Source organism: Hibiscus syriacus, unplaced genomic scaffold, assembly GCF_006381635.1.
Source record: "Hibiscus syriacus cultivar Baekdansim isolate YM2019G1 unplaced genomic scaffold, ASM638163v2 tig00117016_pilon, whole genome shotgun sequence".
NCBI classification, from domain to species: Eukaryota; Viridiplantae; Streptophyta; class Magnoliopsida; order Malvales; family Malvaceae; genus Hibiscus; species Hibiscus syriacus.
Genome location: NW_024063525.1, coordinates 2,973,261 through 2,998,927, shown reverse-complemented (window position 1 = coordinate 2,998,927; position 25,667 = coordinate 2,973,261). Strand labels below are relative to the sequence as shown.

At 32.9% G+C, this 25,667-nt stretch overlaps 1 pseudogene; it reads left to right on the top strand.

The window, feature by feature from the left end:
* The first annotated feature begins 24,070 nt into the window (after positions 1-24,070).
* Positions 24,071-25,263, top strand: LOC120195463 (annotated as a pseudogene).
* Positions 25,264-25,667: the final 404 nt, after the last annotated feature.

Sequence of the window (25,667 nt, the reverse complement as noted above, 5' to 3'; positions counted from 1 at the left end):
TTGCCATTTCATACAACTACACGTCCTTGCATTTAGATCGACAAGCCCATTTAAGTTATTATCCAGTACTTCAAACAAAGTGTTTGAACATGGTTCAACTCTCCATGACGTTGACTTCACAACACGTTTCGTTATCTTTTTTTCAGTCCATGGTGTAACACGATGTTCCAATGTTCCTGTAAATTTAAATAAATAATACTTAGTAAAATATATGATAAGTTACGAATTCAAAGAAATAATACCTGCATGGTTTCTTTTCTTGTAGTACCACTGTTGAATAGAGGCTCGAAAAAACTCCATTAACATAGTAATGGGTAATTTCCGGGAATGACGACTTAGAGCGTTGATTGATTCTGCACTATTAGACGTCATGAAACCATATCTTGCTCCAAGTTGATGTACTCTTGACCATCTTTCAAACCCGACATCTTCTAGTGTTTGAGCACACTGAGGCAAAACACGTCTTAAACAGTTTATATGCTTATTGAAATCCACTTCTCGATAAGCTTTTACAGCCTTCCAGTATGTCCATTTGTGCTTTTTTATACCAGCAGACCTTGATTTTAGATTTCTATTCAAATGAACACCACAAAGTCCATGAAAAGCATCTGGGAAACACCTTCTAACAGCGTTGTCAATTGAGTTTGCCCTATCGGATATGATTGTCAGATTGCTAATAGGACCTATACAATCCCTAAGATGCCTCATAAACCATGTCCATGAATCAGAGGTTTCAGATTTGCCAACCCCGTAAGCTATTGGCAATATCCCATTGTTAGCATCCATGGCTACTGCTAATAAGTTTACTCCAAGGTATCGACCTTTCAAATGTGCTCCGTCAACTATAATAACTGGGCACATGCAAGTAATAAACGAACGAATCTACAAAATAATATACACAAGAAATATAATCATTTAAATGTGAAATGCATGTAACTAACAGAAATGAGTCAACATAATTATATTGATTTACTAACCGCAGCACCAATGGCGATAAACAGCAACTCAAAGCGTCCATCTCTATCTGTTTTGATATGAGTTACCGACCCAGGATTTTTCAGCTTTAAATTGTGACAATAAGCCGGCAGTTGGGCAAACGATGCTTCTGGCGACCCCCTCAACAATTCCAAGGCATAACATTTGGCTCCCCAAGCTTGAGAATATGATATACTAATCTTGAACCGAGCATTCATGTCAGTCATAATTTCATGTCCCCGATATACCCTGCCATTCAAAAACATTAACTCAGCCAGAAAACCACCCAACACCTTTTTGTTTGCCTGTCTATGGTGAGGAAAAACTTGGGTTCTTGAACATGTATGTTTATCAATAAAAGTCCTAACTTGAAACATTTCACAATCTTTTATCCTCTTTGGAATCATACGCCACGTACAGTTTTTGTCAATCATACACCTTGTTTCGAAACGATCTTTGCTTGATTTGTTAACTTTTAGTTGATAGCCATCTTCCACACATTTCGTATACAAAGCTATCTTCAAGTCTTCCTTTGTATCAAAACAATCATCTTTCTTGATACGAATAACTTTTGTGTAACAATCAACTGCTTTCTTTACCAACTCTTCTTCCGGTATCTGAAGTAATTCTAGCATATTCCAGTTATACTCCCGTGGCATTTTCTTTTCTTCGGGGACTTTTTATTCTTCTTTTTCTTCTTCTTTTTCTTCTTCAGGATTATATGAATTACAGAATGGATGTTCAATATGTTCATTCACAGCCTCCACTTCCTCCTCATTATCATCAACAACATCTTCCTCGGCAACGGTTGTTTCATCATCAAAATTCGGGTATTGACCAATATCAAAATCATTACACACAGGGTCTGTTTCTTCTTCTGAAACATCATCAAAATCCGAGTATTGACCAATATCAAAGTCCGGGTATTGACCAAGATCAAATTTCGAATACTGACTAGTACTCACAATTTTTTCTCTTGGCTCATCATCGTCTAATTGGTCAATACGAAAACTGAAATTTGGTGCTGAAAGTTGATTGGGATTTGGATTAGAGAAAGGTTGTGAGTTTTGAGAAAAACTTAGTTGATTACTACCCGCTACTAACCCAACAATACTACTTCTAGGTTCAACAACATACAATGTAACATCATCACTTGAAACACTAATGTAAGCAATGAATCGTTCAACATCTTCATTGTCGGTTAACAAATAAACTTTACCATTCCTCTGATAAGATAGCCTAAATCCACTTAGGGGCTCTAAATTCAATTTCTTTGAAACACGTAACATTAGAGTTTCATAAGTTAACTTTTTTAATGACAGTTTTAGTTGAAGATTCATGGGTAAAGGCATATATTGTAAAACACCATGAACATTCTCCCGTGACCCTCCAAAACACAAATCTATCCAAACATGATCAACATTAGATGATTTCATGGTTGTAAATTAATTTACTAAACAAACGAGCTGCGAAACTAAGACCTGTTGCCGGATGGGGAAGGATGTAGGAACGGATGTCGCCAGAGAGAGTGATAGATGGAGATGGAATGAGTTGCGATTTAGGGATTTAGGTTATGAGTTGTTGCTTCTGCGTAGATATATACACAAAAAATTTGTGTTGCGAAAATAAAACCTATTGCGAACTTTGAAAATCGCATTGCGATTCTGTATTATCTCGTTGCGAAAGTAAGTATCGCGTTACGATTTTCCTAATTCGCAATGCGAATAAGTAAATCGCAATGCGAATTTGGAAAATCGCAATACGATACTGACTATCGCAACGAGATAATACAAAATCGCAACGAGATTCTGACTTTCGCAACGAGATTCTGAAAATCGCAATCATCTTCAAAATCCCAATCACAACCGGCTTCACCTTTTGGGACTGTTAACTTAGGTGATTTTTAAATGCAAACGTTGTATTATGTGTATTTTATGTGTGCACATTTAACATTTTCAGTTAGGCATGTATTAGTAACTTGAGTTTGAACATTGCTATGATCTGTTCAGTTGTTATCACTTATTAGACATTCATTTGACTATCGCAACGGGGAAATCGCAACGCGAAAATGGCTATCGCAACGCGAAACTAGCTATCGCAATTCGAAATGAAAAATCGCAACGCGAAAATGGCTATCGCAACTAGAAAATCACAATGGGAAATGAAAATCGCATTGCAATTTTCTCGTTGCGATTTTCATTTCGCATTGCGATTTTCTCGTTGCGATAGTCTCTTTTGCCTTCAACATAATGCAGATTGAAAATCAACAAATCAACTATTACATTTCAATCAATTAAACAAGCACAAATAAGAATTATGTACACATCAATTAAACAAATCAACATTTACAAATCATCTTTTACAAATCAATTAAACAATCAAAAAATAATAATAATTCTTATTTCTTCATAAATAATTGAATCAATGAATCAACAACTTTGTGACCCCGTACATCCATTTCACGCAGCTCACTTAAGGATTAACTTGCAGAAACCAAACATTTGCTCAAACAAGACTTCCTACACATCTAAAACCTACAAACATCAAATTATTGAATTCTAGGTACTTAACCAAACATTTTCAAACCAAAAGGAGTATATATGTTAACAAAACTTGCATTTGACTTACCAATTAACAATGTACACTTTCATAAGGCGGATGCAGGTAGGCAGCGTCTCGAATATATTGCTCTAGCCATATAATGCCGAAACCACAAGCCTACTGCAGCTCTATCTCTATCGGTGGGAGGTAGAAACTCTATGCTTCCCGTCGTCAAACGCGCCAAGCACAAGCATACGAGAGGACCACAATCCCCTCGGGCTCCCGGCGATTGTTGTGGCGCGGTCTCGTCTCTGACAACTGTGACATTGAACTTCTTTGGCTTCTTGTGTCCAGAATGAGTCCAATAATTAATCCCATCCAAGAATTTAGCCAAATGAGAGCTCCATCCCTTGATCATATCTCTCAAATCAGACAGTGATATGTAATTTATCATGCTGTCATACACTATTATCTTCAGGGATGGGAGCTGAAGTTGGACGAGAAGCCAATGACGACGTTCCAAAACAGGGATAAACACCTGCAATCATAAGTAATAATTCATTTATTTGCACACTTATTTATGAACACCTTTAAAAAATTTAAAAAATAAACACTAACCGTATCGACCTCCCACCATACAGGATAAAGTTTAGCTTGTCCGTTGCCCAACAAAAATGATTCATCTCGTTGATTCTTCAAGTGAACTGCGTGAAAAGCCACCGGCATTATTGTATATCGCGAATTTTTTTTATTTTTCCTAAGCTTCCTTATTATTAGTAGACGTGACACCTACGCATCGATATGCTGTTTTACAAAAAAATACATATATTAGTGAATTACATTAATTTTTAAAAAAAATTAATCAAAATCATATATAGGACAAATATAATACTTACCTCCCCATCGAAATAGCCACTGTCTTCAACCCCTAATAACACACCCCACCAAGACCGATCAAGCAACAAAAATATTTCATCGTTGAGTTTGCTTATGTCAGTGTAACACCCTTGGCTCCGCTCATGTAGATAAAAATCAACTGCGGTCTTAGCCCAAAGGGTATTATCCACAATTGTTTCCGGTAGTTGTCTCCTCTCCACTTCAGATACCGGAAGGGTACTAGCCGGTAACTCATACGAGAGCCAACTCTCATCCATCATGTCCGGAACCGGTGGGGGTTTCTCAATACTTCGATATATTACCCCATGTGAATCGGGCTCTGGAATGGTGGGAGGGACCTCTTCAACGATGACAGTGGCCTCTTGAACGGTGAGGGGGGACTCTTGAGGGAGGATAGGGGCCTCTTGAACGATTGGAGGGGACTCTTGATGGATGACAGGTGAGTCGGGCTTCTTCTTGCGGAGTCTTCGCACCATTGGGGTGAACGGAGACGTAATAGCACGTCCACACCGTCTGATGCGTGAACTCCGTCGTGCAAGGAAAACCCGACGTAAAGCATCCACCTTATCGGGCCGCTAAAAAAAATTAATACATAAATCAGTAAATAAACAGACATGATATTAAACAAAGACAAATATGTTTCAAACTAGCATTGTATTCACCCAAGTCATTATTCTATCATAGTTCACAAAATGCTCAGATAACATTCCAGAAGTAAGCACTTATATAAACATTTAAAAGGACAACATATATAAACATTCCAGAAGAAGAATAGTTTACTTTCGCAGCACGAAACTTAAAATCGCAACGCGAAAATGACTATCGCAACGCAGAAATGGCTATCGCAATGCGAAATGAAAATCGCAACGACAAAATCGTAATGCGAAATGAAATCGCAACGCGAAATGAAATCGCAACGACAAAATCGCAACGCGAAACACAAATCGCATTGCGATTTTCATTTCGCTTTGCGATTTTGTCGTTGCGATTTTCATTTCGCATTGCGATTTTGTCGTTGCGATTTTCATTTCGCATTGCGATAGCCATTTCCGCGTTGCGATAGTCATTTTCGTGTTGCGAAAGTAAACTATTCTTCTTCTGCAAATTGAAACTTGAATGGATTGCATTACTTCAACCAAAAGACAAACCCAAAACCAAAAACAAATACTAACAAAAACAGTTTAGCAGTATTGGCAGCAACCGAATGAATTACGAGTATGAAAAAATCTTAAACTTACCTCGTTGCGTAGAGTATGAACCTCATTCTGCAATGATGCTACCATCTCACGTAGAGCGGCTACCTCACCGCGTAATGTAGACACCTCAACACGTCATGCACCATCGTCTTTGCGTAAAGTATCGACCTCCTCACGCAAGGCATTGACCTCATCACGTAACTCCCCTAACTCATCCCGTTAAGGTGGAGGTGGAGAACAGGGAGATAAACGTCGTGAAATCTTTGCCGGTCGCCTATCTTGCGGTGATGGTGGAGAAGAGGCTCGATGATGTGACAGAATAGGTGATGGCTGTCGTTGTGGAGGTGTATAGTCGGGTCGATCAGATGATGGCTCTGGGTGAGGTGATAGCTCTGGGCGAGGTGATGGCTCCCGAAGTGGAGGCTGCTCAACAACCGTTCCATCAAAAAAACGCTTACTAGCTTGCCACCAATCAGTGGCAAGCTCAGCTTCCGTGGGTGTCAGCCTCTGTAGAGGAGTGTTGGCCTCCTAACAATATAAAAGCTCAAACAAAGTTAAACGTGCACTAGTAATAACTTGTTTATAAACATATATTAATATTTATGTTAACTTACATTATTTATTGTTGTATACCGTAGTAAATCTTCCCATTGCAAGGTCCGTTTCCTCTTCCAGGAAATAGCCCTGGGAATATCATTTGAAGTTTTTATTGCATATGTCTTCATGGGGGGAAAAGCCTCAAATATCCAAATATATAAACAATATAATAACAAACATTAGTAATTGTTAAATAATTACTTATAATTTTGGAAACATTATATAAAAATTCTTACCTTAAAGGCCCAAATAAAGCCTGTCAAAGTGTATTTGGAACCATCGCCATGCAAACTTTTTCGATCATCCAAGGCAGACAATAACTTATTCCATGTAGCTTTCCATAAATACGAGCCCCACGGAAACAGGTTCCACGCATTTAGGTCTTCTACCAATTTGATTAGATCATTTGGAATAGGTTGTCTGACCTCTCTGCCTAAAAAGCCGGCATGCAAAAGAATTAGAAGGCATACTCGGACAACGTCGACGTCATCCATCTGAGTAAAACCATCTTTCTTATTCAACAATCTTGTCAGGTCTTCTACGTGTAGATTCGGCCTCTCCAGCTCAAGAAAAACCCGGGATAGCCATGATGGGCGGGTAATTTGTCTAGTGTACCGACCTACATCATCGTGTCCGAAGCGTAGACCGGTGATTAAGCAAAACTCCTCCCGCCCAAAACACGTATACGCCGGTGGAAAATCAAACCATATCTCTTCATCACGACGTTGTATAGTCTCTGGTAGATCGCTAGTCATGGTTTGAAGAAACAGGTGTGTCAACATCGCATCTCCACCGGGATGTTGTACTTTCAGCCATGTCCCGAAGCATGTATCCTCAAACATTTTTCTTTGTGCAGGTGAAAGCTTCGACGCAATTGTTTTGGCCAGGCTGACTTTATTTCTTAAGGTCAATTGAGCCGAATAAAAGTTCTACAAAAACAATAAACATACTAAGTTAGATATACCAAAAACTACACTGTGAAGATATACCAAAAACAATAATAAACATAAAGAGTAGTAGTTTATTCTTCAAACTTAAATTTGCAACACTGTGAATTTCGTATTTGTCTTTGTTTTTTGGTTGAAGTAATGCAATTCATTCAAGTTTCAATTTGCAGAAGAAGAATAGTTTCTGAAAATGAAAATCGCAACATGAAAATGACTATCGCAACGCAAATTTGACTATCGCAACGAGAGAATCGCAACGCAAAACTAAAATCGCGTTGCGATTTGCATTTCGCGTTGCGATTCTCGGTTGATTTAATAAGCAATCTAATTGAAATGGTTAATCTATTATTGAAATTACCAGTAAACTTATCATCAATTTCAATATGAAAAACCTAATAATAATGCAAAATTTTCAAAAAGAAAATAATTAAAAAAACTAACCCTCGTTGGTTGATTTGGTTGATTTTCCATTTCTGATTGTGAGGGTGGCTTTGAGAGATGGAGATAGACGGATTTCGTCGGAGATGGGGACGGATTTCGTCGGAGATGGGTGAGAGAGTGAGAGATGGAGATGGGACTGAGTTGTGATTTTAGGTTTTAGGTTATGAGTTGCGATTACGGGATATACTGTGGACGGTTCAGTGTTCCAATATATTAATATTCGTGTTTGGAATTTAAAAATAAAATACTTGGCCAGGATACTAATGGCGCTTTGAAAATCGCATTGCGATTATGTATTATCGCGTTGCGAAAGTCAGAATCGCGTTGCGAAAGTCAGTATCTCGTTGCGATTTTGTATTATCGCATTGCGATAGTAAGTATCGCATTGCGATAGTCAGTATCGCATTGCGATTTTCCCAATTCGCGTTGCGATTTACTTATTCGCATTGCGAATTGGGAAAATCGCAACGATACTGTAGACCATCGCAACGCGATTTTCAACTATCGCAACGCGAATTTGCGATAATGGAGATCGCGTTGCGAATTAGCGATCGCATTACGATTTTGTTGGTCATTTTGGCAAATCCGGAAAAAGTTGGTTAAAATCGTATATTATATGGGATTTTTGGTCACTGAGGTTATTTTCTCATAAATAAAAGACTCAAGATACTTAGAAATCATACTTCACTATAACATTTTAATTAATATAAACATAATGTAAATACAGTAATATAATAGTAAGTAAACAAAAAGGGAAAAAACCATGTCAACGTAGCAGAACCTATTTTCTTGAATTTCCTAGTGATTAAATCAAACAAAGTGGAATGTTAAACTTGAAAATGTAAATAACATAAAGATTAAATGCTAACATATAAATTAATGAAAAAGGGAAAAAGTCAAAAATATTGTACTAATTTAAAGAAAAACAATTCAAATGCTGGAAATTTAAATTGCATTGAATGAAAAGGGACTAAAATGTCAAATAACAAAATTAAAGTGCTTTAATTAAAGGAATAAAAAGGATAAAATTGCAAGGAAATAAGATATTATGGGTTAGTAATGAGACAAGATAGTGATTAATAAATTAAAAGTTAGTAGGCTAAAGGTTAGGAAGTTAGTAATTAGTAATAAAATTAGTAAGTAAACGTTATTAAAAGAAGGACAATAATGTAACAAAATAAAAAACAGAAACCAAATCGAAATAAATAAAATAATGAAAATAGTATCTAAATTAAAACCAAAAAGAAACATTAGATCAAATTCGAAAAGAAAAGAAAATAAAAGAAAAGAAAATAATAATAATAATAATAATAAAGTAGTGACTAAAACATAAATTCTCGGCGAACTTAAGAGCGCTTAAAGGGTGATTTTTCCTAAACTCTAAGCATATATACTAACCTATTTGTTGTTCCATGTAATTATAACCTAAAAATAAAGCTTCAGCCGCCCCTTTTTTTTAACTCTGCTTTCTCTCCATCTTTATTCACGGCCACACCCACCAAACTTTCAAACCAAATCACTGACCACCAGGCCTTGGTGGTGTTTTCCGCTTCAGATGCCACTCATTCCAATCGGCGAAGGCCAAACGAAGGTTTAAATGGCTAATAAAATCCCCGATCGCTCATTTACTTCTCTATTTCTCTCTGACCAGGAACCCTCGGGCCGTAAATCGGCCTTCATCAGTTTTTCGACCACCACCAGCGGTGGTCGGACTACCTAACTCTAACTAAAACTCACCTAGATTCTCACATTTCTAAACTAGAGCTTAGGGTTCGAGACTCATCCCCTAAACGTTTCATATACCCGACTCCAAAACCCTAGAGAGCTTCGATCTACACATCTCCGACGACCCACAACCGAGTTCGGCGACGATGGAAACGCTCGATCGCTAAGGTGACACTTCACTCCTCTCTATATTTCTTATTTCGTTTTCAACAAGAATAGTATTAAGACTAGAAAAAAAGTGAAGGAAAAACCTTATGTTTTTCTTGTTTGTTGTATTCGAATAAAATGGGTAGATCCCCTTTTACAAATATTTCTCAGGTTTTTTTCGAATGGAGAGGAACCTCCCGTATTTACAAATTATTTAGGGATTATAAATCTTTAAAGGGGGATACAATCGAAACACAAAAAGCTTTATTTTACTTAGAAGTATAACGAGATGATAAAAGAAAAAGTTAATTAAATAATTGATTCACACAAGTTGCTATAACATATAATTCCTCGTCACAAAATTCATGTACATGAAATAAAAAAATGATTAATTACATGAAAATTTTATTATATTAAATAATCAAAATGAATATAAAATAGAAATAAATACATAATTAAATATGAAACAACCGATTGAAAATAAGTTGAGCCCTGTAACTACGTAATTTTCATAAGACAAATTTTCGACCACTCCGCGCTCGAGATCTTTGATGGTCTGTCTCTTAAGATACAATAACAAGATGATCAACGAAAAATATTACAATTGTTAAGATCACAAACTATTCTTTGCCTTTGTCTATCATCGAAAAATTAAAGAAGAGAAAACTTTTGAATAGTTTTTTATTTGTTTTGAATTGTATTTAACTTAGTAGGTTAACACAATATTTATAGGGATTTCACATTGTGATCTATTGAAAAATTTTGATCTAATGAAACATTAATAAGAATTAGGGATGGCAAAAAAATCTGAACTCGACGGGGAAAATCGAAAACCGAATTAAATGGGTTGGGTTCGGGGATGATAAACGGGGACGGGAACAGGGAAAATCCGTTTATTTTAAATGGGGACGGGGATGGGTTTGGTAATCCCCGCTCTGATTACCCGATTACCCGCCCCGATTACCGACCCGATAAATATTAAAAATAATTATTTATATATATATATATAATATTAATAAATTTAATTTAAATAAAAAATATATATTTAATTTAAATATATATATATACCCGGCCCGATTCCCGGCCCAATACCGACCCAATACCCGGCCCAATACCCGTTTAAATAATCGTTTATGCTAAACGGAGATACCCGTTTCCCCGCGGTTTTCCCTGATTACCCGACGGGAATCCCCGTTTAAATCCCCGCGGTTTTTTAAACGGGGACGGGTATCGGTTTTTTAAACGGGGACGGGGACCGGGGATCAATACCCGGCCCGAACCCGGCCCGTTGCCATCCCTAATAAGAATCAAGTAGTCAAGTAATTTTCAAAATTAATGTTTTAATTAAATTAACCTTTTAATATTTATCATTTTAATTCCAAATTAGATTTTGAAAAGATATGCTTTATTTAAGGGAAAATATCTCGCGTTTGGGTTAAATATCTGCAAGTCCACAAAGAACCTAATCGGTTCAGACATTAACGTTGCCCACATTCTACATGTTTGTACATGTACAAACCAACAATTGGTTTCACATTTTTCCTTAACAACGTTTAGATCAATTTCATATTCAAAGCTCCAAAATTATCGAATTTTTTCAACAATTCCCACATTAATGAAATTTATCATTTTATCAAAATCATTTTGACTCGATGTGGTGATAGACTCTACGACCGATAGTTTTATAGGATAAATAGGTATCCTCTTTTGAACATTCCCTTGGGACAACATATTTATTTTACTAGCTGACTAGTGGATATGATGTCCTTAACCTATTATGCCTTTTGTGTAAACGATGATATACTTTGCACAACTTCCCCTCCGACAAGAAATTTAGTTCTCATGGGTATGTCCTTAAAGCCATAGACATTGCATGGTTATGCAAGAGTTTAAAAGAACTATGCTCGATAGTTTCCTTGAAGCAGCATCACTTCACTCTCACATAGGTGACCTATGTTGCTTGATTCATCGAAGCACACAATGGTCACTAAAAGCTTTGTTTAACCTATGCCAATTTGATCACCGTTTACATCATAGGAACGAACTTGGGATAATAAACTCCCACGGTGATTGCACATTGTTTATGCAATTAAGTTGTCCCTTTGAACTTAGATCTTGGGATCTTCAGTCAATTAGGTAGAGCTTTCCTTCACATAACACCTTTAATTTTCCATGGGCTTTAGTCTCTTTCATTTAGATGTTTTCTCAGCCTGATCTCGATTTTAACCCTTTAGTTAGTGGATCCGCAACGTTATCCATTGATCTTATAAAATCAATAGAGATAACTCTTTTTGAGATCAATTCTCTAATGATATAATGTCGATGATGCATATATCTCGACTTACCATTATAATAAGATTACATGCTCTACCAATATGTGAATATTGTGGGCACCAAGAAATTCTAAAATCATTCAATTTATTCTCTAGACTTGTCTAGAGCTACAAACTCAGATTCTATTATGAATCTGGTTATATCCATTTTCTTGAGGATTTATATGGTACGACTCATTTTTTCCAATGTGAAACATATTCTCTTATGCCTTTAATATCTTGAAAATCATATATTCAACTGATGTCTGAGTATCCTTCTAAGGTAGCATGATCTTAGGATAATACAATTCATATTCTTAAGCATACGAGATATCACAATTATCTCATAATTACTTTTCAGATGTTTGCCATAATGATTATATCTTTGTTTCAACGTTTTGTTGTACATATAGACCTATCTTTATTGATAGTCTTTGATCATCTTCCTTAGTTTTATAAGGGAATAAATTTTCAAAGAATGAGATATTCTTTGACTTTGTTATCTTGTTCTTATGAATCTCAAGATTTTTTTATTCATACACAAGATGTCGATATGTCTTGCTATAATCATCATAGCTAATACAATCCACCAATTTGGGATTTCGTTTCCTTCGATAATGAGATCATTATCTTTACAAGACATTCCTACGTTTTCAAGTAATAGTAGAAAATTTTTATACTTTTTTTAAATCATATGATGTCTTGTCATTTTTCCGAAGAACCTTATTTAAAAGGTAATTAGCTGGAAAAACAGCTTCCCCCACATGTTCTATGATAACTCATAACTTCTTAGCATTGTGTTCATCATTTCCTTTTAAAGAATAAATTATTTCACTTTGTTACTCCATTTAATTTATGAGAGTATGATGGTATCACATCATGAATAATTTATTCACCACCATAATAACCTCTTACCATCTTAATATTTTTATTAAGTTGGTTTTTAACTTTTAGTTTATAGATAATAAATTTCTTTATAGTTTCGTTTTTTCTCTTTAGTAAATATATAACAATACTTTTGATATCATCAATGAAGGTAATAAAATATTTATTCCTTCTTGTTTGTAAAAGTAGATCAAATAAACTCATTAAGTCGGTAGAAATTAAATTCTCAAAATTAAATTTATTTTCAAGATCTCACTTTACAAACATATTGAGATTACCAAGAAAAACATTTAACGATTTATTTCTTTCTTGCAAAATAGAATCATACTTTCTTCTCAAGAAAATAATTTATTTTCTTATTTTAAAGTATATTCATACTTAATTTCCAAGAAAATAAATGCAACAATTTATTTTCTATTATAAAATATGAAAATAAATCGAATAATTTTTTTTTTTACAACTCAAAATCATATAATATTATCCAGGAAATAAAATTCAACAATTTATTTCCTTTTCCAAAAACAACAAAATAGATCCAACAGTTTATTTCCTTTTACAAAATAGGAAAATAAATCTAACGATATATTTTATTTTACAAAAATATAAAAATAAACCCAATGATTTATTTTCCCTTACAAAATAGAATCATTTAAGATTCTCAGAAAAATAGATTCAACAATTTATTTCTTTTTAAAAATAGGAAAATAAATCTAATGATTTATTTCCTTTTACAAACCAGAATCATTTAAGATTCTCAAGAAATTAAATTCAACAATTTATTTCCTTTTACAAAATAGGAAAATAAATCCAATGATTTATTTCATTTTACAAACCATAATCGTTTAAGATTCTCAGAAAAATAAATTAAACAATTTATTTCCTTTTACAAAAAAGGAAAATAAATCCAACAATTTGTTTTGATTTATTTCCTTTTACAAAATAGGAAACTAAATCCAACGATCTATTTCATTTTACAAAATAGGAAAACTAATTATAAATTTTTTTTCTTTTTACATATCAGAATCATATAAGATTCTTAAGAAAATAAATTCAACAATTTATTTCCTTTTACAAAATTGGAAAATAAATTCATCGATTTAATTCATTTTAAAGATAGAATTATTAAAGATTCACAAGAAAATAAATTCAACAATTTATTTCTTTATTCAAGATTTTCAAGAAATAGATTTAACAATTTATTTCCTTTAACAAAATAGAATCATTTAAGATTCTCAAGAAAATAAATTTAATAATTTATTTCTTCTTAAAATATAGAATCATTCAAGATTCTCATGGAAATAAATTCAACAATTTATTTGAATGATTCTCAAAGAAATAAATTCAACAATTTATTTTCCTTACAAAGTTAGAATCATTCAAGATTCTCAAGGAAATAAATTCAACAATTTATTTTCCTTACAAAGCTAGAATCAACACAAGATTCTAATGATGAAATAAATCCAGTGATTTATTTCCTTTATATTCTGTTAACTGACAAGATTAGTAACACTAAAACCCGAAACAAATATATCACAACAACTCAATTTTGTTTAACAAACATAAATAAAAAGGAATTAATTCTTTAATTTTACCAACCCAATAATCACAAGGAACTAATCCTTTGATTTTAATTTTCGCAATTCAATAATCGAAATAAACTAATCCTTTGATTTTAATTTTCGCAACCCAATCATCAAAAGGAACTAATCATTTGATTTAATTTTGGCAACTTAATAATTAAAAAGAACTAATCCTTTGATTTTGTTTTGGTAACACAATAATCAAAAGGAACTAATCCTTTGATTTTACTTTTGGCAACCCAATAATTAAAAGACTTGGATTAAACTCCGAATCCGTTTGCATCTACAAAATTTTTCAAAAGAAATTATTAGTAAAATAACAAAATTCATAGTGTTTCCAAAACACAATCAATAATTATTATTTAATAATAATTATAAATATCAAAGATATTTTTTTCACGACATATTTAATATTCTATACTAATAGGCCAAAAGTTATATGCTAATAATATTATAACAATAATATCATGAATAATATTATGATTAATACTCACATGCACTTTTATGAGCGAAATTTTATCATAATGATATTCCCCAATAATACCATAATATATCACATTGATTTTTTAATTGCTCTACATTTATAGGCAATAACCACGTATGGATTTTTTTCATAAAAAAAGAATCGCATTTATTCTTTTATTTGTAAAGAAGATAAATCACCATGCCTTAATCACCATGCATGTGTATTTACACAAGTTGATTCCTACGTGAGCTTGCAAAACAATTTGCAAAAACTCATATACCATTGCGCAGATTCAAATCAATCTCGCATATTTTTTATTTTTATTATTGAACAGAAACAATGTAATGTTACTTTAACGATAATTTCTATGAAATAGATTTGTCCACTTTGAAATTAAGCAAACCCATTAAAATGGTAGGATAAATCCCAAAAACGAATTTATTTGTTTATCTCAAATTTTCCAAGATTTTCGAATCGTCTCGGATTTATTTTTTCAAAAAGGTAGAATATAGAATTTGTCTTAAGATTGTTAGAAGTATAACAATCTGAGACGATAAAATAAAAGGAAAAACTTTATTAAATAATTGATTCATTCAAGTCACGATAACGTTTAATTCCACGACAGGATCTTGTCGCAAAATTCATGTACATAAAACAAGAATAAAACAAAACGATTAATAACATGGAAAATTTATTCTATTAAATAATCGAAAGGAATATAAAATAGAAATAAATACACGATTAGAGACAGAACAACCGATTGGAAACAAGTTGAGGCCTACAACCACTTACTTTCCTTAAAACAATTTTTTGGCCACTCCTTGGTACTCGAGATCTTTGGTTGTCTGTCTCCCAAGATACAACAACAAGATGATCAGCGCACAGTAGCACAACTGGCGAGATCACGAGCTATTCAATGCATTTGTCTATCATAGAAAAATTAGAGGAGAGAAACCCCTTGAATAGTTTGAGTTGTTTTGAATTGTTTGTAACCTAGTTGGTTAATACGATATTTATAGGGATTTCACATTGTGAACAATTTAGAAAATTTTGACCTAATGAAGCATTAATAATAATCAAGCAATCAAACAATTTTCAAAATTAATGTTTTAATTAAATGAAACTTTTAATATTTATCATTTTAATTCCAAAACATATTTTGAAAAGATAAGCTCTATTTGAAGAAAAAAATCTCATATTTAGGTTAAATATTTGCAATCCCACAAAGACCCTGATTAGTTCAGACATTAACGTTTCTCACATTATGTACATTTGCACATTTACAAACTAATAATTGGTTTTACATTTATCTCAATAATATTTAGATCAATTTCTCGTACAAACCTAAAAAAATATTAAATTTTTCCAACCATTTTTATATCTCATTTTTGTTTGCAGGCACGAACGCGTGCTTGATGATGGTGGGTTATTTTCCACAGTGGTTCAGATGTCGAGCGTTGCAGGGGAAAGGTGCAGTAGTTGGGTATTCAATGTCCTAGATTTCTAGGGATTTCTTTTTGCTCTTTTTTATGTTATAATAATAATAATTTAATAAGAGTTCAAAAATTGGTGATTACAAGTTTTACATTTTTTAAATTTTTTATTTTTATACTATATTTATTCGATTTGTTTCTATTCATGTTGTTCCCTTATATTCATCAGTGATAAAATATGGGTAAATTATATGATTATCATTTTCGTTTATATTTTATATATTTTTTCATTAAATTCAGAAAATATAACATTTGATCACTTTTATTTTTATTTAATTAATATGTGATCATGTGAATTAATTATTGTTAGATATTTGACAGATGACTAGTGTGACATGGTAAATATATAAAATCAAAAGGGTTACATTACACGAATAATCACTAATGTTAAGCAAATTTTCATTTTCCTCACTAAAATTTACATTCTTCGACTTTTTTAGCATACTTTGTAAACCATTTAAAATACTAATATACTCCTCCCACTCGAATCCCATTTCATTCTCTTCGAGCTCTCATGCTCTTCATTCAGTCCACAAAACCTAAAGGTGATTGAAATCCTTGTGTCATATCTCACAGCATCTTTACAACTTTTTCGGAAAGTGGCGGATGCATGTATACTCCAAGATTTATATTTGTTGTTAATTTTACTGACAGATTTTATTATCATTACATATATATCCACCATAAAAAAATTTTTATGGATCCACCACTCTCTCCGGGATGCAAACTTTCTCGTGAAAATTAACCACAAACAGTACAGATCAAAGCTTGTATTCCACACTCAGAAGATGCCATTGAAGTGATGCAGCATGTTGCAAACTTCTTGATCAGGTTAGGGATGTTAATAGTTCTCTCCATATTGTTAATAAAGGAAGCTTTACGAATATAAAAAAGATGAAAGAGAAAGAAAAAGACTTGTTTCGTCTTTTATAATAAAAAAAATAGCAGCCCGTTGTGGAGCAATGGTAATTGAAAATTTAAGCAGTTAAAATCATGCATTCATAACTTGTTTCTGTTGATTTCTTGTAACTCCACCTAAGGTTTTGTAGTTATGAGGAAAGTTGTGAGGGTTTGAATGGGAGGAATTTAGTCGTTATAATTGCAGTTGGGGTTTTTGATGCTGCAGTTTTGATGATGTTTGGATTTGGAGTTTGGTGGTGGCACTATTTGAGATGGGTAAGGTCAGAGAGATGAAACATTACCACTAACTCTATTTTATTCACAATATTTAACTATTATAATATTAATTTTACAAATATAAAAAAATCAGAAAAAATACAAAAACTCCGAAAAATGACAAAAAAAAATTAGTATTATTATTTATCTAATTTTAATATATTTTTATCTATCTTATAATTTAATATATTTTAATTTTTTTATAAAAAAACCTAAATCTAGCGCGAGCTACGGTACCGCTAAATGTGGTGTGGTACTGTAGCAATACTCTACTGTAGAGATGAAAGTGGCGCAGGGTTGGAGAGCTTTCTCATCTCTACTTTGGAGAAAATCTCCAATGCAACGCAGTATTGGAGATGCCCCTGAGGAAAAATGGTGTTTTTGGAAGAGACGGTGATCAAGGTTGGGTCGGGAGGGTAAACTTCATTAGCCAAAATTAATAATTATTCAAATATTGTGCAATTTATCTTTTTTAACTATGTATATTTATTGTGTCATGTTAACAATCCGTTAAATGTCGAAGGACAATTAATTCGAATAAATACATCTTAATTAAATAAAAATGAAAATAACTAAATATTATATATATTTTAATTTAATAAGTAATAATATACAAAACTTAAAACAAAATTATCAATCCTCTAATTATTATCAGTCATTTTAAATTAGTTATAACTGGGGACGGATCTACATGCACTGCTCCCAAATTTTTTATTATTAAAATATATATAGATAAATACTTATTTAGACCTTTAAGTTTTGATTTATTTTGATTTTGTTTCTCAAATGTTTTATTATTAAAAATATATATGAATATATGCCTATTTAGACCTTTAAGTTTTAATTTATTTTGACTTTGCCTCCTTAAACTAAGATCATGACTCCATCCCGGTTATAATTGAACACTCATAAGATTATTATTTTTTAATTCTCTTTAAATATAATAACGAGGGTATGTGTTTAACTCCATATAAAAAATTAAATTTGAAGAACCAGTTACGCGAGAATGTTAAAATGACTCCTATGATCTTATGATGCAAAAAAAAATTAATATTTTGTATACCTGACATTCATAGCGTACGAATCGGAGAACTCAAAAAATAACAATAATTTATTTATCACGAAAGTCACTTGATTCGCTTAGTATATTATTTAAATCATTATATTATTTTATTTTATTGAAAATTTTGAATTATTACATATAATTTTATTTTATTATCTTATTGTATGAGATCAGTGATTTTACGTAAAATAGTTATCTGCATATTAAATTAAAATAATTTATTTATAAAATACTATAATTTGACTCAAATAATTTTAATGGTAAGCTAACTAGATACCATTGAACCTTAGTCGTTGTATTATTTATATCATTGAACCTTTAATTTTGTCAATTATAGCATGTAACTTTGATTTTTGTTTTAATTATATCACTTAGGGGTGTTCATTCGGTTAAAATCGAACCGAACCGAACCGAACTGAAATACCCTAAACCGAATTAACCAAATTTTTTTCTTTAACCGTTAATCGAACCGAACTTTTTTATGAAAGTATTAACCGAACCAAATAAATTTCGGTTAATTTTTGAATTAACCAAAAAAATTTAGAATTTTAGAATTTAATATTTTTAATTAAAAAATAGTTTATAATATCTAATTTATTTGATTCAAACATTATATTAAAATAAGATATATGTATCTATCAATTTAGTTCAAACAAACCAACAAATTTGAAATTCTACAAAATAAATGGTGCATGAAGATAGCTACTATTGCTAGGTGAAATGCCTGATTTTTCTGATGCTACAATCAGGAAGATAGCTAGCTCCTTTATGTAGGACTTACTGCACAGGCCTCTTGAACATGAAGTAGATGAAGAAGGTAAGAAAATTGTGATCGGAGATGGCATAAACCTGGGTTTTGCAATTGATAAAAAACTCAAACCAAAACACATAAAAATTCCCAAGATTTGACTCTGTAATTCAAGCAAAGTATGAACAAAAAGACTATTTCTCTCAAGAGATAGTAAAAATAAAGAGTTTCAAAATGAAGATAGATATAAAAAGCAAACAAAAGCACCAGGACAGAATTGTATATATTAACTTTAGATAGATATATAAAAGCAAACAAAAGCACCGAGATAGAATTGTTTCATTACCAAAATTAAATGATTAAAAATATACATATTCCATTAATTTGTATTATTAAACATGGTATGATAGGTTTTATCATTTTTTAACCTACATTTAAAATTTTAAATAGTAATGAAGTATATATATATATATATATATATATATATATATATATATATATAAACAAGTACTTCATCCACTCATAAAGATATGTAATTTTATATAAACACTTGATGAATTATATAATAAATGCTTGCCTGCCTGTATATATTATATAAAAGAATATATTAAGTAGTACCAGTTTGAAGGAAACCCTGAATAGAGAATTGTAAAAGGAGAGATTGGAGGGTAGTGTATTGCTCATGCAAAGTCATGCTCCACGCCTCCACCCATCTCGTGCCCATAGCCCCATATCTTACACAAATCAAGGTAAAAAAAATTGATAACCGAGGAGCAATTAAAGAAAGTGGGGGACAACGTATTATGGGATGAAAAAAATATTAATAAATATTTAAGGGTTAATTCGGTTAATTAATCGATTTCGAACCGAATTAACCGTTAACCGAATTCTAAAAATTTTCTTAACCGTTAACCGACGAAACTAATTTGGTGGCTGACCGAATTAACCGAACTAATTCGGTTCGGTCGGTTAACCGAATTAGTTCGAAAATTTGAACACCCCTAATATCACTTGGTCATTAAATCGTTAACAGTCAAATCAAAACGTCTCCCTTGACAGACATGTCATCATTTCGTTAACGATTTAACAGTTCAGTGGTATAATTGAAACGAAAATCAAAATTCATTGATGTAATTAATAAAATTAAAAGTTTAGTGGCATAAATGATACAACGCCTAAATTGTAGTGATATCTAATATAGTTTACCCTAATTTAAAGGTCAAATAAAAAAATGAGTACAAATTATAAATGTAATAGTATTCTATCCGAACTAACTTACGCATTAAATTAAACTTGAATCATTAAACATAAAATGACCATAACTCGACATTATTTAATTTATAAATCCTAACCCTTAAACCTAAATCTGAAATTAACCCAATCTAAAATCTGATCTAAAGAAATTAGCCCTTATGACATGTTTAGCCGGAAAGTTTATCCAGGCTCTTGGCATTTTAGGCTTATTCAAAATTAATGGGTATATAATTATGTGAGTGTTTATTGTAGAATATTTAGAAGAGATACAATCATTTGTAATTACCTTAGATTAATAAAAAATAATATTATATGTATCAGAATCCAGCAAATGCCGTTCTGTGATGTCTGAACAGCTACCTACACTGATCAGCTTTTCCCATTGTTGCTAATTATACAAGAAACTATACCAAGGATGATCCACTATACTCTATAGCCAAGGATCATAAAACTGCATGATTAAAGAGCTTCAGCTAGGATGAAAGTTCTGGCATCGTTTAATTTGAAGTTGCAAAAGTTTTGACAAAACCAAAGGTTTAGCTTTCACTTGTACTCCAAATAATGCAGAGAATATACCACCCTAAATCACAACATTCAAAGTTGTTCATGGTTTCTCTTCATTCTCCTTCCAATCTACCATTAATGGCCTTTCCAAACTTCTGCAAACAATTCTCAGTCAGATAAAACCTGCATTTATTTTATAACAGTTGTGGTACTCTGTTCTCTTTGATAATTGATCTATATCCATCAATGATTGTATATGTAATTGTTCATATGATCATTTGTCATAGTCAACAAAATTTTAATTGTTCTTACAAAAATAATTGAATGAACTAACTCAACAAAGTCGAAATTCTCTTTCCTTTACTTTTCAAATTAGCCTATGTATAGCACTCATAAAACAGAAAAGAAAGCAAAAAAGTGAAAAGCTACCTACCATGAAGGATAATAAAAAAAAGCCCATCCACCATGTGAACATGTTTATTTTTTTTTTCTTTTGAATTTTCTTTTTTCCTTGTTAGACTCCGCATAGAGTTGCTCATAGCCCTTTGGTTTTTGTAGCTATCCAAAGACGAAAAGATACGGGGAAAAAAACCTTATGAAAACATCCCACTCAACTCGGTTATCCATGACAAAAGGCCATGTGATCTCCTTTTGACTTTAAATGGATGACAATGTTATGTTACATGGTATCTGTTAGTATAAATCACCGTGAACCTTTTTTCTTAGGCCTCAAAATTGACTGAGTGAACCATATTCTCATGTGTTCTTGTTTTGGATATGCACTGATGACTCTTTAAGACTAGACTGCATGTTTAGTCACTTGGTCGAGTACCATATTCTGTTGTAGGGGGGGAAAAGGCAAATTAATCATTATCTGCACTCGCATGAATCTATTATTCATCAGGGTTTTCACCTCTGAAAATAGTTGTTTTGAGTTATGCAATACTTGGATTAGATCTTGTTAACGTAACCGAGTTTCCCATAGATCATTCAAGGGGGCCGTGTTTAGCATCACAGCAGACAGCCTTTCTTTTCTGATATGATTTTTACGTGAGTAGTACCCCAGTTCTCACGTGCTCACAGTCACAACTCATCATTTTCTTCTTCCCGTGGGTTTCCCTGAGTATCCAAGAAAACCCAACTGTCATCAAACAAATGATTCCTTTGTCCCCACTGTTTTCCCATAAATCATCAGCCAATTCTTTCATGGTTTCCCATTGATGATCTTCATTGTTTTATATATTTTAGGGTTAGCATAATGACAAAACTAATCTACAACGTTTCATATTTTAGTCAAAATAACCTATGTTAGATGGAAACTATTAGTCGACTAACGATCAATATATGTTACTGACATGATATTTTTATATATGCTTAATTAGTGACATGACACGTTCCAAATCATCACTTTAGTAACATGATATATGCTACATCATCATTTTAGGTGATTTGAATGTGACATGTCATTATTTTAGGTGACATAACTGTTACGTCATCAATAAACACATGTGAAAATATCACGTCAAATAACATGTTTCCGACCATTAATCAATTAACGATTTTCATCTAATATGATCTATTTTAACAAAAAAATTTAAAATATTATGGACTAAAAAACTCCCAAAAAAAAAGTGATTATTTATGAAAACATTTGCGACTAATTTTGTCATTAAGCCTTTAGGGTTTTAGTTCTTTTCATGACTAAAATTTCTTACATGTGCTTCGCATACCAAAGCTTTCTGTAAATTGACAATACATAAGCTTTGTATGATAAGAACCCATCACTTGTTCTTCACCACAAGGAGTCAACTAATGGATCAAAACATATCCTTTGCTTTGAAGAGGCATTGAATTGAATCCCTTGATTTGCTTTGATTGAGAAACATAGTTTACCATCAACTTTCATTGGACCCTAACTTTTAGCTTCACTTTTAACTCAGTTAGAGTAGAGTCATGATTTTGATTCTTTTTTGGTGGCCCTGTGTGTTCCATACCATTTGGCACTACTAACACGGTTAAACTTTACTATCAAAGTGAAATTTATTGAGAATGATGGGGATTGATGCAGACAAAATTGATTTCTCATACTGTAGGTCAAAGTATGGAAGCATACTACAATGGTTGATTGGTGGGAGAAAAAACAGTTTCATTAATGCTTGGTTTTGCCATTAAAGTTTGTGAACCATACACTTTTAAAATGTAAAAGAACTGAGACCCAAATCTTATGGAATCTGAAACCCATATTATTGATGATTTCATTGAAGTGGGCAAGAAACATGTTGAAATATTTAAATAATTGCAATTGGAAAAAATCAATTAGTTGATATCAACTGAAGATGACATTTCAACAGGGAAAAAAAGCAAAAATACATAAATTATGAATGATAAAATGTTAAATTGCACACTCGGTTCACCCACAAATGCCTAAACAGTACTTTCTTACTCATATTTTTTACTTTGTACCCAACATTTTTTTAATAATTTAGAATGGATATATAAAGTATAATTTTGTAATACCAAGTTTTCACACATATTTTTACTTTTTATCAAACATTTTTTATAATTTAAATGATTACAAATTCAAAGTATCGCTAAATGAATTTAACTTAAAAAAAACTGATAAACAAGAAAAATTGCATTTGGAATGAATTTCGTGTTAATTTACATTTAGCCAACCTTGAGCGGTGGTGTGCGTACCCAACCCCAGTCAAATTCTAACCCAAATGTTTACTTTTATTTAAAGCCATATGAAGTGGTTAACACCAGCTGGGGTTGTTCATACATATTGTTGAAAGCTTGGGTTTGTTTTTGGATGGGAACTGAGATAACTCAGGAAACTGTGTTGCAGAAAGACAAGAAATATAATGGTGGGGGAGTTGACACACTACATTGCTTGTTCTACAGTTGTAAACCACTACAACCTTGTACAAGTTGGTCTGGTTTTAGTATTCGCTCTCAGGATTTGGCGTCATTATCTTTATGGGGAACGTTGCTACTTATATACGGATCATAAGAGCCTGAAGTACCTGATGACTCAAAAAGAATTGAATTTGAGGCAACGTAGATGGGTAGAGTTCTTAAAGGATTACGATGTGATAATTGACTATCATCCCGGAAAGACAAGCTCCTTCCTAAACTCTGTAAAACTTCCTAAAGGTCTGACCAAAACAATTCACTCAATACCACTTTCTTAAAACAACAAGAGATCTGTTTGAAACCGCCACTGCTCATCTACCATGAAGAGATCAGATTCTTTTGGTGCCTTCATGTCCATCTGTCCAACTACAGGTCCAATAAAACAATCCCAATTTCGTACTTTCATTTAATTTTCTTGGGGTTTACTACTTACACGTGAAACCAAGTTGTAATTGAAGTTGTTTGTTTCGGTCTGCAGTTGAACATAGCCGAGAAACAACCATATATTCAGCAGGGAGTTCCAGTCGATGTTCGACGAATACGATGAAGAAGTGTGCCTGGAAGAATCGGGGCATGTTTTTGAAATGAAGCGCAGATTAAGTGTGGATCAAGTCAAGGCCTTGGAGAAGAATTTCGAGGTCGAAAACAAGCTGGAACCTGAGAGGAAAGTGAAATTAGCTCAAGAGCTGGGGTTGCAACCGAGACAAGTTGCAGTCTGGTTCCAGAACCGGCGTGCTAGGTGGAAGACCAAGCAATTGGAAAGGAATTATGGCCTTCTCAAAACAAATTATGATACTCTCAAGGCTAAATATGAAGCTCTTCTCAAGAGGTAGATATTAGTAATAAATTATAGTATTTCACTTATATATGAAGAAATGGGATGATTAGAATTGTGTTCAGTTTTTATGCAGATAAGAGAGTTGCAGGCGAAGCACAGTGGGGAGATGGAACAAAGTGAACCATCTTTGGCTACTTCATCAGAGCCTGCAGATCTCAACGGCAATGGATCAGTTGGCTTGAAAGACGGGTCATCCGATAGTGACTCGAGTGATATCTTGAATGAAGACATCATCATCAACGACAACAACAACAGCAGTAGCCCCAACAACGAGGCTGCTTCTTCACTGTTTATATCATCAACAACTTCTTCTTCACCATCATCCATGGATTGCTTCATTCTCTCCAAAACAACCTTTCAACCACACCAGTATGTGAAGATGGAAGAACACAATTTCTTGAGTGAAGATGATGAAGCTTGCAATTTCTTTTCCGATGAGCAAGCTCCCAGTCTTCATTGGTACTGTCCTGAACAGTGGATCTAAAGGCAAAAAATCCAACATGTATGTAATTATGGGACCAAACCAAATTCAAGGAAATAAGGCAAGAAAAGGAAAAAACGGAAGTTAAGCAACTACCAAGACCGCGATTTCCAGTTAAAAAAGGAATTCGGAGGAGGAGAAAGAGAAGGGTCACGATGGATGGGATAAAGGTGACAAGGGCGTGCGGGAATGATTACATCGTAATTCAAAGATTTTAAAATTTTCTCTTGTGCTGTAAATGGAAAATTCTCCGTAATTCAAACATTAATCATCACAGTTTTTCCTTCGCCCTTTTTTTTCTACTTCTGTTTCTTGTTTCCATGTGCAAAACCCAGAAAATCGAAAATGGAAGTTTAATCCAATCATAATTAAGACATGATTTTCACCAGTTGATCAATGTGGAAAAACCAATTATCCTACTCAGAAAACATGGTTTAAACTGAACGGTTTGCCCAAAATTCTGATGTTGCAGAATATTAGCTTTC